Below are 14,078 nucleotides of genomic sequence, written 5' to 3' on the forward strand. Positions count from 1 at the left end.
GTTTTCCAAGTATGTGCAGGGGCCCGAGCAAGCACTTGGGCCATATTCCACTGCCTTCCCAGGCACAGGAGCAGGGAGCTGTATGAACCGTGAACAGCCAGGACTCAAACCAGCACTAGTATCGGCATCTGGCGTTGCAAGGCTGGCTCCATCCCACTGACTTTTGCCAGGAGCCCTATATATCCAAAATAACTTTGGAAGGTGTTACCAGAAATGCCCGGTGGGTTCTTTCCTCAGCTTAGTACAGAAATAAAAAGCCGGGAATCTGTTGCAAACAGAAAAGTTTATTTGCGAAGGGACCAGGGGGCAGGGAAGGGAAGGAAGGGGAAGCACCTCCGGAAAAGAAGCCGGGAGGTGGGGTGCCTATCGAAAGAGGGAGAGAGAGACACCAAAGGTTTGAGGAAGGGTCTTGGGGTTTTAAGCCTTCCTTGACCCCTCCTTGTTGGGTGGGGAACCTACAGGTGAGATGTTCCCCATTGGTGGTCTCTTGACTAATTAGGAAATGGGTGGACAATGCTGGTACCGCCCACCTGAAGGTGTGGCCAGGACCTCAGAGGACCTGGATGGTCTCAGAAGGGTTCTGTGACTCCTGAAATAGACTTTTCATTCTCTTGTCTTCTTGCTGTTGTCAGGTTTCACAGTAACCTCCAGCCGGAGGTGGGGCTTCTGGAATGGGACAGAAGAAGGGGGGGAAGGGTTGCTGTGAACCATTCTTCTAAAACAGCAACAGGAAACTTGGACATGAAACAAAGACTAAGAGCAACTTGCAGAATGCTTATCCAAGAGGAAGTGCCCCGTGCTGGTTAGGACCATGGGGAACTGCTAACTACTTGCTCCTTCATGCTCCGCAGGTGCCTTGCAGCCCCTGGGGTGGGGAACAGATCCAAGCAAGGTCCCTACCTGGCCGGCCCCTCACGCGCCTTTGAGAGCTTCATCTCGGGGTGGTATTACATAACCAGGCATGCAGTTCTCCCCAGGGGAACACTCGAGTTTCCCAGGACCCCTGTCAGGCATAATCAGATTCAATTATTCCACATCATAGGTGTTGAAGGCGCTGAGACCACCTGTGATGAACACGAGCCTAGGTTAACCTAAAAAGGGAAAAAAAGATGTCCACAGAGAGCTAAAAAGGCTCTGGACATTCCTGTTTTGTTGATCGAAAAAAGCTGGGCTCATGCCCAGGCAAGACCTGAGAGAGCCCCAGTCTCACTTGTGACCCTTCCCTATGCAAGCAGGAAGTGGAGAGCAAGACAGAGGGTAAGCTGTCTACCAGAGACAGGCAAAGGGTGGGCAGTTCATCCACTCAAGGTGCTGAAGGAAACCTCTGGTGAGCCCCAGCTGACCGTTTCACTGAGCAGAAGTTTCATCCAGCTGCATGTTACCAGGAATATACGCGAACAGGGTTAGCCCCGGAAAGTCACTAAACACAGCAACAACAATGTCGCTGTCCTGCAGCGATGGACTTGGAGCACCGAGCCAATAATAACACGCGTGGATCCTGACTGATGGTCAAAGCCGAAGTTTATCAATGGCATCAGACTTTATACACTGAGGGTCATATGGGATAACGGAGGAAGTATTGAGCTCATCAACAAAACCCAGTTACAGTTTCTATGCTTTTGTTTGGAACTCCTTTTGTCTTGCATATTCCACCAAGTGTTCTCAAACACATACTGTCCATTCAACTGTTCTTATACAGATGATATCCAATCAGGTATACAAAAGGTGGCCATTCGGTTGTTTTCATGCAAATATTATCCAATCAACTGTAATCCTGTGCTCCCTGACCTTCTAGGGTCACAATGTCCTCCTACAAAACAACAAAAGCAAAACAATAACGAAGGGGCTGGTGCAGTGGCACAGAGGCTCAGCTTCTGCCTGCAGTGCTGGCATCCCACATAGACAACCATCTGAGCCCTGGCTTCCCCACCTTCAATCCAGGCTCTCTGATAATGTCCCAGAGGGAGCAGTGGAGGATGGATGGTTCAAATGCTTTCGTCCCCGACACTCACGTAGGAGATGCAGATGAAATTCCAGGTTCCTGGCTTCAGCTTCACCTAGGCTGGCTGGTCTGGCCAGTAGGTGGAAGATCTCTCTGCCTCTCTCTCCTTCTCTAATCACTTTACCTTTCAAATAAATATTTCTTCTCCTTCTTTTCTCCTAATTTCACCAAGGAAAGAAAGCAAATGTCTTCTTGGTAAAAGAAGACATTATTGCTAAAATGTCTACAGATGATTCATTTGGAAACAGAAGATACAGAATTCAGTGTGTAATTTGCTACCATTTTGCACAGAAGTGAGAAATACTAAGATATACTTCCATGTGGTTGACTTTTCATGCAGACTGTTTCGTGGGAATACCTCAATGGGAATGGGGACAGGTGGCTCAGCAGACAAAGTGGTACTGGTCAGAGTCCGGGGGGCACTGAGCTACACTGCACGCCGTCTCTATCCCTACTTGAGTTTTGAACCCTAAAGCCTGTTTTTTTTTTCCCAAAGATTTATTTATTATTATTGAAGACTTATTTATTTTCATTGGAGAAGCAGATTTATAGAGAGAAGAGACTGAGAGAAAGATGTTCCATCTGCTGCTTTACTTCCCAAATGTCCTCAATGGCCGGAGCTAAGCCCATCAGAAGACAGAAGCTTCTTCCATGTCTCCCATGTAGATACAGCTGCCCAAGGCTTTAGGCTATCCCTCCCTGCTTTCTCAGGTCACAAGCAGGAAAGCTGGCTGGGAAGTGGAGCAGCTGGGATATGAACCAGCACCTATATGGGATCCTGGTGTTTGCAAGGGGGGGAATTAGCTAATTGAACCATTGTGCTAGGCCCAAGATTTATTTATTATTAAAGCTAGAATTACAGAGAGAGAAGGATACACACACACCCCCCAATAAGAGAGGTTTTCCACCTGCTGGTTCACTCTCTAAATAGCTGCAATAGCCTAGACTGGGCCAGGCTGAAGCTGGGTTTCCCTCATAGGTGCAGGGGCAGCTCGAGTTTTTGTACCATCTTCTTATAACTTTCCGCATGCATTAGCCGGGTGGTGTGTTGGATGTAGAGAAACCAGGACTCGAACTGGAGCCCACATAGGATGCTGTCATCTCCCTTTCCCACCTTCCAAAAGGAACATAGGTAATGCCTATTAAGACTCATTTCATGTATTAATTCTGTACATATTTTTAACAATATTTTATTTTTATTGGAAAGTCAGATTTACAGAGTGAAGGAGAGAAAGAGAGAAAGATGTTTCATCTGCTGATTCTTTCCCCAAGTGGCCGCAACAGCCAGAGTTGAGCTGATCAGAAGCCAGGCGCTTCCTCCAGATCTCACTTCACCTCCCATGCAGGTGCAGGGTCCCAAGGCTTTGGGCCATGCTTTACTGCCTTCCTGGGCTATAAGCAGGAAGCTGGAAGGGAAGTGAAACAGCTGGGACATGAACCGTTGCCCATGTAGGATGCCCTGGCTTGCAGGTGGAGGATTAGCCTGTTGAGCTACGGTGCTTGCCCTGCAGCCAGGATTTGAACCAGGTGTTCCAGTAGGAGAACAGGTGTTTCAAGCGGTGACTTCACTCTTGCACCAACGAGGATTTTAGAGTGGTCATCCTGAGAATGTTTCAATGAGTAATTGTAAGTCCACTTCAAACAGGCAAGCAAATGAAGAAACAGACTCAGCTAAGAAATAGGAAATATAAACAAAGATGAAATGGAAGAAATGTCAGGAATGGAAACTGTCATTACTGAAACAACAAGTTCAATGAATGAAAGACAGAAAAATATCCAAATATGGACAACAACACTGATTAAAAAAGTAAAGAATAAAGTCTTAGTGACCTGTTGGGGCTCTAAACTCTCTAAAGAGCTAATGCTTATGTCAGTAAAATTTCAGAAGGCTGGTAGCGGGGAGAAAAAAAGGCATTTGAAGAAAGACTACAGCTTTCCCAAATTTGGCAAAACCCATAAATCTAAGCTTCAGGAAGCTGAGCAAACCTTGAACAGAATAAGTCCAAATAAATTCATTCTGAAACACATCATAATTAAACTTTGAAAACTTAAGGCAGAGAAAATAGCTGGGGTGGTGGGGAGGGCAAGGACTGTTGTGTAATGGTTAAGCCACAGCAACCCATGTTGGCTGCCTGGGCTGCAGTCCCAGATCTGCTTCCTACCCAGCTTCTTGCTGATGCACAACCTGGGAGGCAGCAGGTGGTGGCTTAAGTACGTGGGTCCCTGGCAACCACGCAGGAAGCTGCTTTGAATTCTTTGCTGAACCACTGGATGTGTGAGGTTGGTTACTACAGTTCTCGCGTCTTTAATTTACTTGAAAGCTTTGGAGAATCATGGGCTCACGACTTTTCTGTTGACCTGTCAATAGTTCATTCTCAATCCAACCATTGATTTCTATATAGTGTGCTAAGCAAATTTCTACTCCTGTTTCTCAATGAAATCTATTTATATCTTATTGGTAGTAGGATACTTTATGGTGATGTCACATGTTGGAATCCCACTAGAAAGAGAACCAGTTAAATGGGAACTCAACCTGGTGAACGCCATCCGTGAGGAGTCTTTAGCTGGTGTCACACTGGAAGACAAAAAGCCGAAACTAAGGCCAGGAGCAAGACCACATTGTTGCTCAACATAATCTTATCAGCGCAATTAGAGCAAAACACACACACACAGAGTCACCCAAATCAGGAAGAAGTAAAGTGGACTGTCTCCTGCAGGTGACAAGTTCTCACATACAGGTAACTCAGAAGCCCAACCACAAAACTAGTAACAATCTATATACATACGTGAGTTGTGTTTTCACACATGAACCATGAGCTAGCAGAAAAAGAAGTTAGGAAAACAATAGCATCTACAACAGCATCGAAAGTTTTGAAATAAATTTAACCCAGGCACCTGGAAACCCTAAAACACACACACACACACACACACAGACACACACACACACACACAGACACACACACACACACACACACACACAAAAAAAACCCAGAAAAATACACAAATAAATGAAAAGCTTGCTGATGCTTTTTCACTGGAAGAATAGTGGTGGGGCCAGTGGTATGGCATTTGTCTGAAGCACTAGCATCCCATATGTATTCCAGTTCAAGTCCTGGTTGCTCCACCTCTGATCCAGCTCCCTGCTAATGTGGTTGGGAAAGCAGTGTAAGATGGCCCAGATCCTTGGGTCCCTGCACTAACATGGGAGACCTGGAAGAAGCTCTGGCTCCTGGCTTCAGACCAGATCCGGCCATTGTGGCCATCTGGTGAGTGAGCCAGTACATGAAAACCTTCTCTCTCTGTCTCTCCTTCTCTCTGTAAATCTGCCTTTCAAATAAAAATAAATAAATGCTCAAAAAATTAATTTTATCAAAATGTCCTTATCACTCAAAACAATGTACAAATTCAGTGTAGTCCCTGTTAAAATTACAATGGTATTTTACACAGAAATAGGAAAAGAAAAACTTAAAATTCACATGGAACCACAAAAGACCTCAGATAGGCAAAGCAATCTTGAGCAAGAAGATTAAAACTGTTCTGTAGGTAACATACTTCCTGATTTTAAAATAGGTTAAAATTGCTATGGTAATTAAAACAGCTTAGTATTGGCATAAAAACAGACCAATAGGGGCCAGCAAGGTGGCACAGCACAGCAATCCTCTGCCTGCAGTGCCAGCAACCCTAATGGGTATCAATTTAAATCCCCAGCTGCTCCACTTCCAATCCAGCTCCCTGCTTGTGGCCTGAGAAGGTAGTAGAACATGGCCAAAGTCCTTGAGCCCCTGCACCCATGTGGGAGACCTGGCAAAAGCTCCTGGCCCCTGGCTCCTGGCTTCAAACCAGCTGGCATGGCTATTTGGGGAGTGAACCCCAGATGGAAGATGTCTCTGTCTCTTCTTCTCTTTCTTTGTAACTCCGATTTTCAAGTAAAAAAAAAAACTTTCTTGAAAAAAAAAAAAAGCAAAATACCCACAAGACCGTTGGATCAGAGTAGGAAACCAAGAAATAAACTCTTGCAGCCAACTAATCTTCAACAAAAACAGCAAGAAAACACATCAGGCTAAGGATAATCTCTCCAATAAAGGATAGGGCAGGAAGTGGATATTGGCATGCAAATGAATTAAATTGAGCCCATATCTTATGCTACACAACAACATCAAGGAAACAGGGGTTAGACTTAAGTGACTTGAAACTATAAAACTCCTAGGTGAAATCATTCCTTTGGCAATGACCTCAGCAATGATATACTTGGATGTGGCACTAAACACACAGGCAATCAAAGCAACAATAAACCAGAGGTACGGCATCAAATTAAAAAGCTGCACAGTCAACCAAACGAAGAAACCTTTGAATAAAAGAAAGTACTGATAAATCATACCTCCAGCAATGGGCTCCTGGATGATAAACTCACACTACTCAGTGGCAGGAAAAAACTGTCTTATATTAAAATGGGCAAGGATCTCGTTTTAGTCCAGTTTCTGTGGTTGTTACTGAATGTTCACTACTGAGCAGTTTAGAAAAAATGGACAGTCCAGAGACTAACAAGTTCAAGAGCACTGGGCCATCCCCTGGCAAGACCCTTCTTGGTGCATCCTGTCCTGGCAGGCAGTGTGCCTCCTGTGGCGAGGCAGCCAGCGCGCCAGTCAGCCTCTCTGTTATGGCAATGCCGCTAACACCAGTCAGGGACATGGGTAGGACAAAGGGATGTCCCACCCCCACGAGCTTATCTAGTGCAAGGCACTGCCTGCCAATACCATGAACATGCAACCTGAACTTCTGGGGAAAGACACTCAAACCTGAGTAGACCTGAGTAGACATTTTTCCAAAGAAAACCTACCAATGGCCATCAGGGAGGCTACAGTCAAAACATCAGAAGGAGGGGTGGGTGTGTAGCCCAGTAGTTGAGATGTCCATGTCCCGTATTGGAGAGCCTGGGTTTGACTCCAGCTCCTACCAGTGCAGGTGCTGTGCTGTCAGAGGCAGCGGTGATGGATCCAACGACTGGGTCACGGAGGGGATCTGGATGGCTGTCTGCACCCTGGTCCAACCCCAGCTCACTCCTTCAATGTGGTGAGCTTTGGGCTTTGGGGAACAAACCAGCATATGGGAGCACTCAGTCTCTACCTCTCAAATTAATAAAATTCTGTTGAGATTATTCTTAATTTGAAAGGCAAAGCTACAGGAGCTAGAGTTGGGTCAGGGTAGAAATCAGGTCTCTCATAAGAGTGGTGGGGGGCCCTAGTACTTGGACCATCTTCTGCTGCCTTCCCAGACATATTAGCAGGGAGCGGGATTATAAGTGAGGCAGCTGGGACAGTCATATGGGATGCTGATGTTGCAGGTGGCAGCTTAAAGTACTGAGCCTTAACACCAGTCCCAAATAAACAAAGTATTGAAAAATAATGTCTCCTTTATCTAAAAACAAAACAAAACAAAAAGTCAAAAGATAACAAGCATTTGTGAGAATGTAACATCTTTGCTGGCAACGTAACTTGATACAGTCATTGTGGAAAACAGAACGGAAGTTCTTCAGAAATAAAACTAGTGCTGTCGTATAATCTTTTGATCTCATTTTTGGTGATTCAGAAAATCAGTGTAAGCACCATGCTCATTGCAGCACTGATCGTGGTGTGGAAACAATTCAAGTCTCTACCAATGATGAATGGGTAGAGAAACTATAAGATACACTTAAAGTTACATTGTATATATGTGTATCTACTAGGACATTGTTCAGGGATCCAGGTGGAGGACATTACTCCAAGTGAAATAAACCAGACAGAGAAAGGAAATGCTACATGATGTCATTTCTTAGGGGAATCTAAAAAAAAGTCAAATTCGAGGAGACAGAGAGCAGAGGAGTGCCTAGCAGGTGCTCACAGTGTGGGAATGGGAGATGCTGGCCACAGGGCATGCACACACTTTCAGTTACGAGATGAGTGAGCTCTGCAGAGATAGTGATCCACAAAGAGACGATGGTTTATCACAGTACACTGCGTGCTTGAAATTTGCCAAGAATTTTTTTTTTTTTTTTTTTTTTAATGAAAGCTGTCATTGTGGCATTGCAGGTAAATTCACCGCCCTGGGATAACAGCAACGTTCTGCATGGGCACCAGTTCACGTTCCTGCTGCTTCGCTGTGTCCATCTCTGCTCATGAGCCTGAGAAGGCAGTGGAAGAAGGCCCCCAGTGCCTGGGCCCCTGCACCCACAGGGGAGATTCCAAAGGAGCTCTTGGCTCTCACCTTCAGCCTGATTATTGCTGTTATTTGGTGAATAAACCAGCAGATGGAAGATTCTGTCTCTCCCTCTCTCTTTGCATCTCTTCTTTCAAGTAAATGAAGAAATACATCTTTTTTAAAAATATACAGTAGGCCAGTGGCATGATGGCCTAGTGGCTAAAGTCCTCGACTTGAACGCGCCAGGATCCCATATGAGTGCTGGTTCTAATCCTGCAGCTCCACTTCCCATCCAGCTCCCTGCTTGTGGCCTGGGTAGGCAGTAGAGGATGGCCCAAAGCCTTGGGACCCTGCACCTGTGTGGGAGACCTGGAAGAAGTTCCTGGCTCCTGGCTTTGGATCAGCACAGTACCAGCCATTGTAGTCACTTGGGCAATGAATCATCGGGTGGAAGATCTTCCTCTCTGTCTCTCCTCCTCTCTGTATATCTGACTTTGTAATAAAAATAAATAGATCTTTTAAAAGATGTATATACAATAAATGAAAAAAAAAACCCCACCTAAACTAGAAAACAGAATGCAACAAAGCAAAATAAAACAACATCTAGTCCTTTTGGAGGTTTTAATACACTAGGCATTTATGCTTTGGGTATTTTCTTCAGCTTTTCCATGTTTCCCTGAGTTCTTATATTCTGTGCTTTTTTTCTTTCTTCAAGTTTTTTTAAAAATGTATTTGTGGGGCCGGTGCTATGGTTCAATGGCTAATCCTCCAACTTCAAGTGCTGGGATCCCAAATGGGCACCAGTTCTCCTCCCGGCTGCTCCATTTCCAATCCAGCTCGCTGCTGGTGGCCTGGGAAAGCAGCAGAGGACGGCCCACAGCCTTGGGAGCCTGCATTCGAATAGCACACCTGGAAAGAAGTTCTGGCTTCGGATCAGCTCAACTCCGACTTTTACAGTCATTTGGGGAGTCAGCCAGATCTTCCCCTCTCTGTCAATCTGCCTTTCAAATAAAAATAAGTAAATCTTTTATAGCAAACATGTTTGTAGGACAGAGAGTCAGAGAGAAAGATGTTGCATCATCTGATTCACTCCTCAACGGCCAGAGCTGGGCCGATCTGAAGCCAGAAGTCCAAAACTGACCCTGGTCTCTCATGTGCGTGTCTGGAACCCATGCATTTACACCACCTCCTGCTGCCTCCCTGGGTTCACATCAGCAGGAGTCTGGCTTGGAAGCAGAGAGGATCCAGGACACAAACCAGGCACTGATACGGGATGCACGTGTCCCATGCGGCATCTTTACTCCTGCCCCAAACATCTGCTCTCTTCCCAAGCTCTCCCTCATTCCCAATGAAGGTATTCCTTTGAGGAAGGAAGAAATCTGTTGAAGAAAAAATGGAGGAATCATCTGTTAAAACTTTTAATTTTTAATTTTAATTTTTAATTTTAATTCAGGGGACTGTATTGTGGTATAGTGGATTAAGCCACTGCCTGATTCAAGACCCAGCGGTTCCACTTCCAACTCAGCTTCCTGCTAATTTGCTTGAGAAAATCAATGCATGACAGTAAAAGTGCTTGGGCCCCTGTACCATGTGGGAGACCTGGGTGAAGAAGGTTCAGGCTCTGGCTTTGTTCTGGCCCAGCTCTGACTGTTGTGATCATTTGAGGAGATAGAAGATCTCTCTCTTCCAGCAGGTAGAAGTTCTCTCCCTCTCTCTCTCCTCCTCCTCCTCCCTCTGTCTCTGTAACTATCTTTCAAATAAATAAATATGCCTGACACAACGGCTCATTGGCTAACTTTGTGCCTTGTATCTGCAAAGATCCCATATGAGAGTTAGTTTGTGTCCTGGCTTTTCCACTTCCCTTCCAGCTCCCTGCTTGTGGCCTGAAGAAGGCGAAGGACAGGAGAGGTTACCCTGGAGGGGAGGACTGAGGTGGGGTTGGGGCGACCGGATGAATGAGAACGCTTACATGGAGTAGGAGTGCTCTGCAACAAAAACAGTTTTTTAACATTTGATTTAGAAAAAAAAAAAAGTGTTGCTTTGGAAAACAATGTTGGTTGCTCAGAGAGTTGAGTAGAGTTCATGTATGATTAGCAACCCCGCTTTGTCTGCTCAAGGGAACTGAAAGTACATGTTCATACTAAGCTGCTCTGTTGTTAGATTGTTCGTAACAGCTCCAAAGAGGAAGCAACTCAAACGCCCACCAATCAGGAATGAATGAAAAAACTCGGGGGCCCAGTGTGGTAGCCTAGTGGCTGAAGTCTTCACCTTGCATGCCCGGGGTTCCCATGTGGACACTGGTTTGTATCCTGGCTGCTCTGCTTCCCTTGCAGCTCCCTACATGTGATCTGGAAAAGCAGTAGAGGATGGCCAAAGGCTTTGGTATCCTGTACCCATATGGGAGACCCAGAAGAGGCTCCTGGCTCTGGCTTTGGATCAGCTCAGTTCCAGTGGTTGCGCTGCCTGGGGAGTGAATAAGCAGATGGAAGGAAGGTCTTCCTCTGGCTCTCCTCCTCTCTGTATATCTGACTTTCCAATAAAAATAAATAAATCTTAAAAAAAAAAGTGAGGGAGAAAATATGGTATGTCCTTGCAATGCAATATTATTTGGTTGTACAAAGGGAATAAAGTGGCAATACAGGTGGATTTTGAAAGCGTTATGACAGCAGGCATTTGGCTTAGCAGTCAACACACCAGTGAAGACACCTGCACGTCCCATCAGCCACTTGGCTCTAGCTCCAGATTCCAGCTTTATGTTGATGGGCATCCCTGGGGGGCAGCAGTGATGGTTCAGATATTGGGTTCCAGCCACCCCCAGGGGCGACCTGGATTAAGCTCCCGGCTCCCAGCTTGGACTCAGCCCAGTCCTGGCTGCTGAGGGCAAGGAAATGGGAATGTTCTCTCTCCAATGAAAAGCAAACAAAAGACAAAGAAAGCAATAATGTTCAGAGAAGGAAGTGTGTTGTAAATAGCCGCACCGCATGACTCATTCATATGAAATGTTCAAACAGACACATACAGAGAGATGGAAAGTAGATTAGCAGGTTTGGGGGCTGGGCAGGGGAGAAATGGAAAGTGGCAACTAAGGGATGAGGGATTTCCTTTTAGGGGGTGGAAAATTTTCCAGTGATGTCTGCACACCTTTGTGAATAGCCTAAAACCAGTGACCTGCACATTACAAAAAGATGAATACACCTGGTGTGTTTTACATCTCAGAAAAATATATATTTTTTTAAGAAAATTCCAAAATCGATTAATAAAGAGGAGAAAGTGGAGAATGCGAGAGGAAGATGACCCTGGGAGCAGGGAAGAGAGGAGGGGACATTTGCGCTGGACTTTTGGGCCAGCAAAGAGGAAGGGACCGTCAGAGGGCAGGCACGGAGTGCTCAAGATGTAACAGCTGAGAGTGCGTTGGGGTAGACATGAGGCCAGAGAGGCGAGGCAGAGGGGCAAGTGGGGGGCTGGATGGCGGGTGTGCCTGGCTGCTGGAGGGCGAACGTGCCTGGGGTTCGACCCACCCCGGCCCCTGCATCGGCTCACAAGTTTCCCTTTCCTGGAAGTCTGAGTTTGCAGGCTCACCACGAAGGTCTCAAGATGAAAATCAGCAGCTCCCATGCCATGAATCACCTTCACGTGGCGCTCCACCCGCTGGGTAAAGGGAAAGCAAAACTGCAGCCGGGGGTTGGCAGAGGTTGTTGTCAGCGGGAAGCTAGCCTGGGCCATGTCCAGCTAATGGGACTTTCCTGAAGGAGCTAAAATTCCCCGCATCCAGGTGACTTTCAGATGAAGCTTCCGGCTAGGACGGCTTAGCGATGACTCAGGTCTGGGGGATAAGGAGTCCTCCTCCAGGGAGCAGGTCCGCTTGGGCACCTGTTGGCCCCTCTGGATGCATCTCACTTAGGGTCAGGCATCCAGCCCTGCGGGGCCCTAAAGCGTAAAGGCTACCCCTCCCCTCATGCCCCCTGGCTCACGAGCTCTGGAAATTCAGAAGATGTGCAGCAAAGGTGTCAAGCACAGTTCCCAAGGCCGGCGGCTGAGGAACTCCAAGGCCAGCTCTCCTGCTCTGCAGCCCCTTCCTCTAAAAGAAGAGCCTGTGGGGGGGCCTCCTGGGGGCTCTGGAAACTCTATCCCGTGCTCTTCAGGGACAACCTGGGACAATACTTGCATTTAAGGCCAGAAACTCTGAGGCCCCAGTGCTCACAGCAGGCATGGCATTGTCAGGATTAGGCGTACAATCCTTGAATCCCTCAAGCTGAACTTTATGAGCCCCCCAATCCTTCTGAAAGTTCCCAATCAACGGCCCATTTTATTTTTATTTATTTAGAAAATTTAAAAAAAATTTTTTTTAGTTGATGTTTACATAGTCAATCAGGGTGGGAAGGATCTAAGGTTAGGGAGAAGTGGGTGTGATCATTGTTTCCAAGCTTTCTATTTCTTCTTCCCATCTCTGGGGGAGGGGGAGAGAGGGGATAGGCCATTCCAGTACCCTAGGATGGGGAAGGGCCAGCCGATATCAACCCAGAGTCACAATGGCGCATGTTCAGAAGGTTCTGCCCAGGTAGATTTGATAGTTTCAAAATGTTGTCGATTTCACCGATCAACGGATGAGGAAACCCTTCCAACGTCCTTTGGCTGACACCGTCAACCTTATGGTCTCCATTCGCCCAGATCATTGCTGTCAAGGTTTGCCTGGGGTAGTTGCCCATATGTTCTGTCCTCCATTCTCTGCTCTGGCACCAGATGTCCTATGGGCTTCCCCCACCAAGATGGCAGTGGTGGGCAGAGCCAGGGTCCTGCATCTGCCCAGATCCACCCACGGTGTAATTACTAGGCTGCCCCCGCGAGAGGCTATTTTTAAAATGAGAGGGCCTGGTGCGATAACCTAGGTGGCTAAAGTCCTTCCCTTGCATTTGTCAGGCTCCCATATGGGCACTGGTTTGTATCCTGGCTGATCCACTTCCCATCCAGCTCCCTGCTTGTGACCTGGGAAAGCAGTCAGGACGGCCCAAAGCCTTGGGACCCTGAGTCTGTGTGTGATACCTGGAAGAAGCTCCTGGCTCCTGGCTTCAAATTGGCTCAGTTCCAGCCATTGTAGCCTTTTGAGGAGGAATTCAGCAGATAGAAGACCTTCTCTCACTGTCTCTCCTTCTCTCTGTAAATTTGCTTTTCCAATTAAATAATTAGAAAAAAAATAAATGTTTAAATGCAAACAATAAAATAAGAGCATCATTTGCTTAATGTCCTAATGCTAACCCTAACACGGGCTAGCAGTGTGGCTCAGAGGGTTAAAGCTGTCTTCTGCAACTTAATATACATTAGGGCCCCAGTTCCAGCTGCTCCGTGTCAGAGCCAGCTCCCTGCACATGTGCGGGGAAAGATTAGCTTATTTTAAAAAGAATAGGATGCAAATGTTAATATCCACAGAATCAGAAAGTATCAAGGACGTAACCAACAATATATGAGACCTGGATAGAAAATACTTTAAAATTTTCTTTCTTTATTTTTTGGAGACAAGTTTTTTTTTTTTTTTAAAGATTTATTTATTTTTGTGGGAAAGGTAGATTTACAAAGAGAAAGAAAGTCTGAGAGAAAATGCATGCAAGGTGAGGTCTTTTGCTACTAGGCTACCGCGCTGGGCCCAGCAGATCAGATTTTTAACAGAGAGAGGGAGACTCAGAGAAAGATCTTTCCATCCAGTAGTTTACTGCCCAGGCAGCTACAACAGCCAGAGCTGAGCTCACCCAAAGGGAGAAGCCTGTTGTCCTAATTCATACCAGCTGTTGACCTTGTTTCACGGCTTCTCGTTTATGGAAATGTAGAGTGATGGAGTAGTGGGGTCTACCTTATCCAGATGTGAAGGTACAACGCAACATGCATCCCTGCTTCCAGACGAAAGATGGAC

General features: G+C 46.3%; 1 long non-coding RNA gene across 1 annotated transcript; it reads left to right on the plus strand.

The window, feature by feature from the left end:
• Positions 1-8,898: 8,898 nt before the first annotated feature.
• LOC121165379 lies at positions 8,899-14,078 on the plus strand. The gene is made up of 3 exons (XR_005885221.1): positions 8,899-8,910; positions 13,766-13,779; positions 13,931-14,078. It is a non-coding gene; the product is annotated as an uncharacterized LOC121165379 (long non-coding RNA).

The sequence above is a fragment of the Ochotona curzoniae genome, unplaced genomic scaffold, assembly GCF_017591425.1.
Source record: "Ochotona curzoniae isolate NIBS_2020 unplaced genomic scaffold, NIBS_Ocur_1.0 contig_883, whole genome shotgun sequence".
NCBI classification, from domain to species: domain Eukaryota; kingdom Metazoa; phylum Chordata; class Mammalia; order Lagomorpha; family Ochotonidae; genus Ochotona; species Ochotona curzoniae.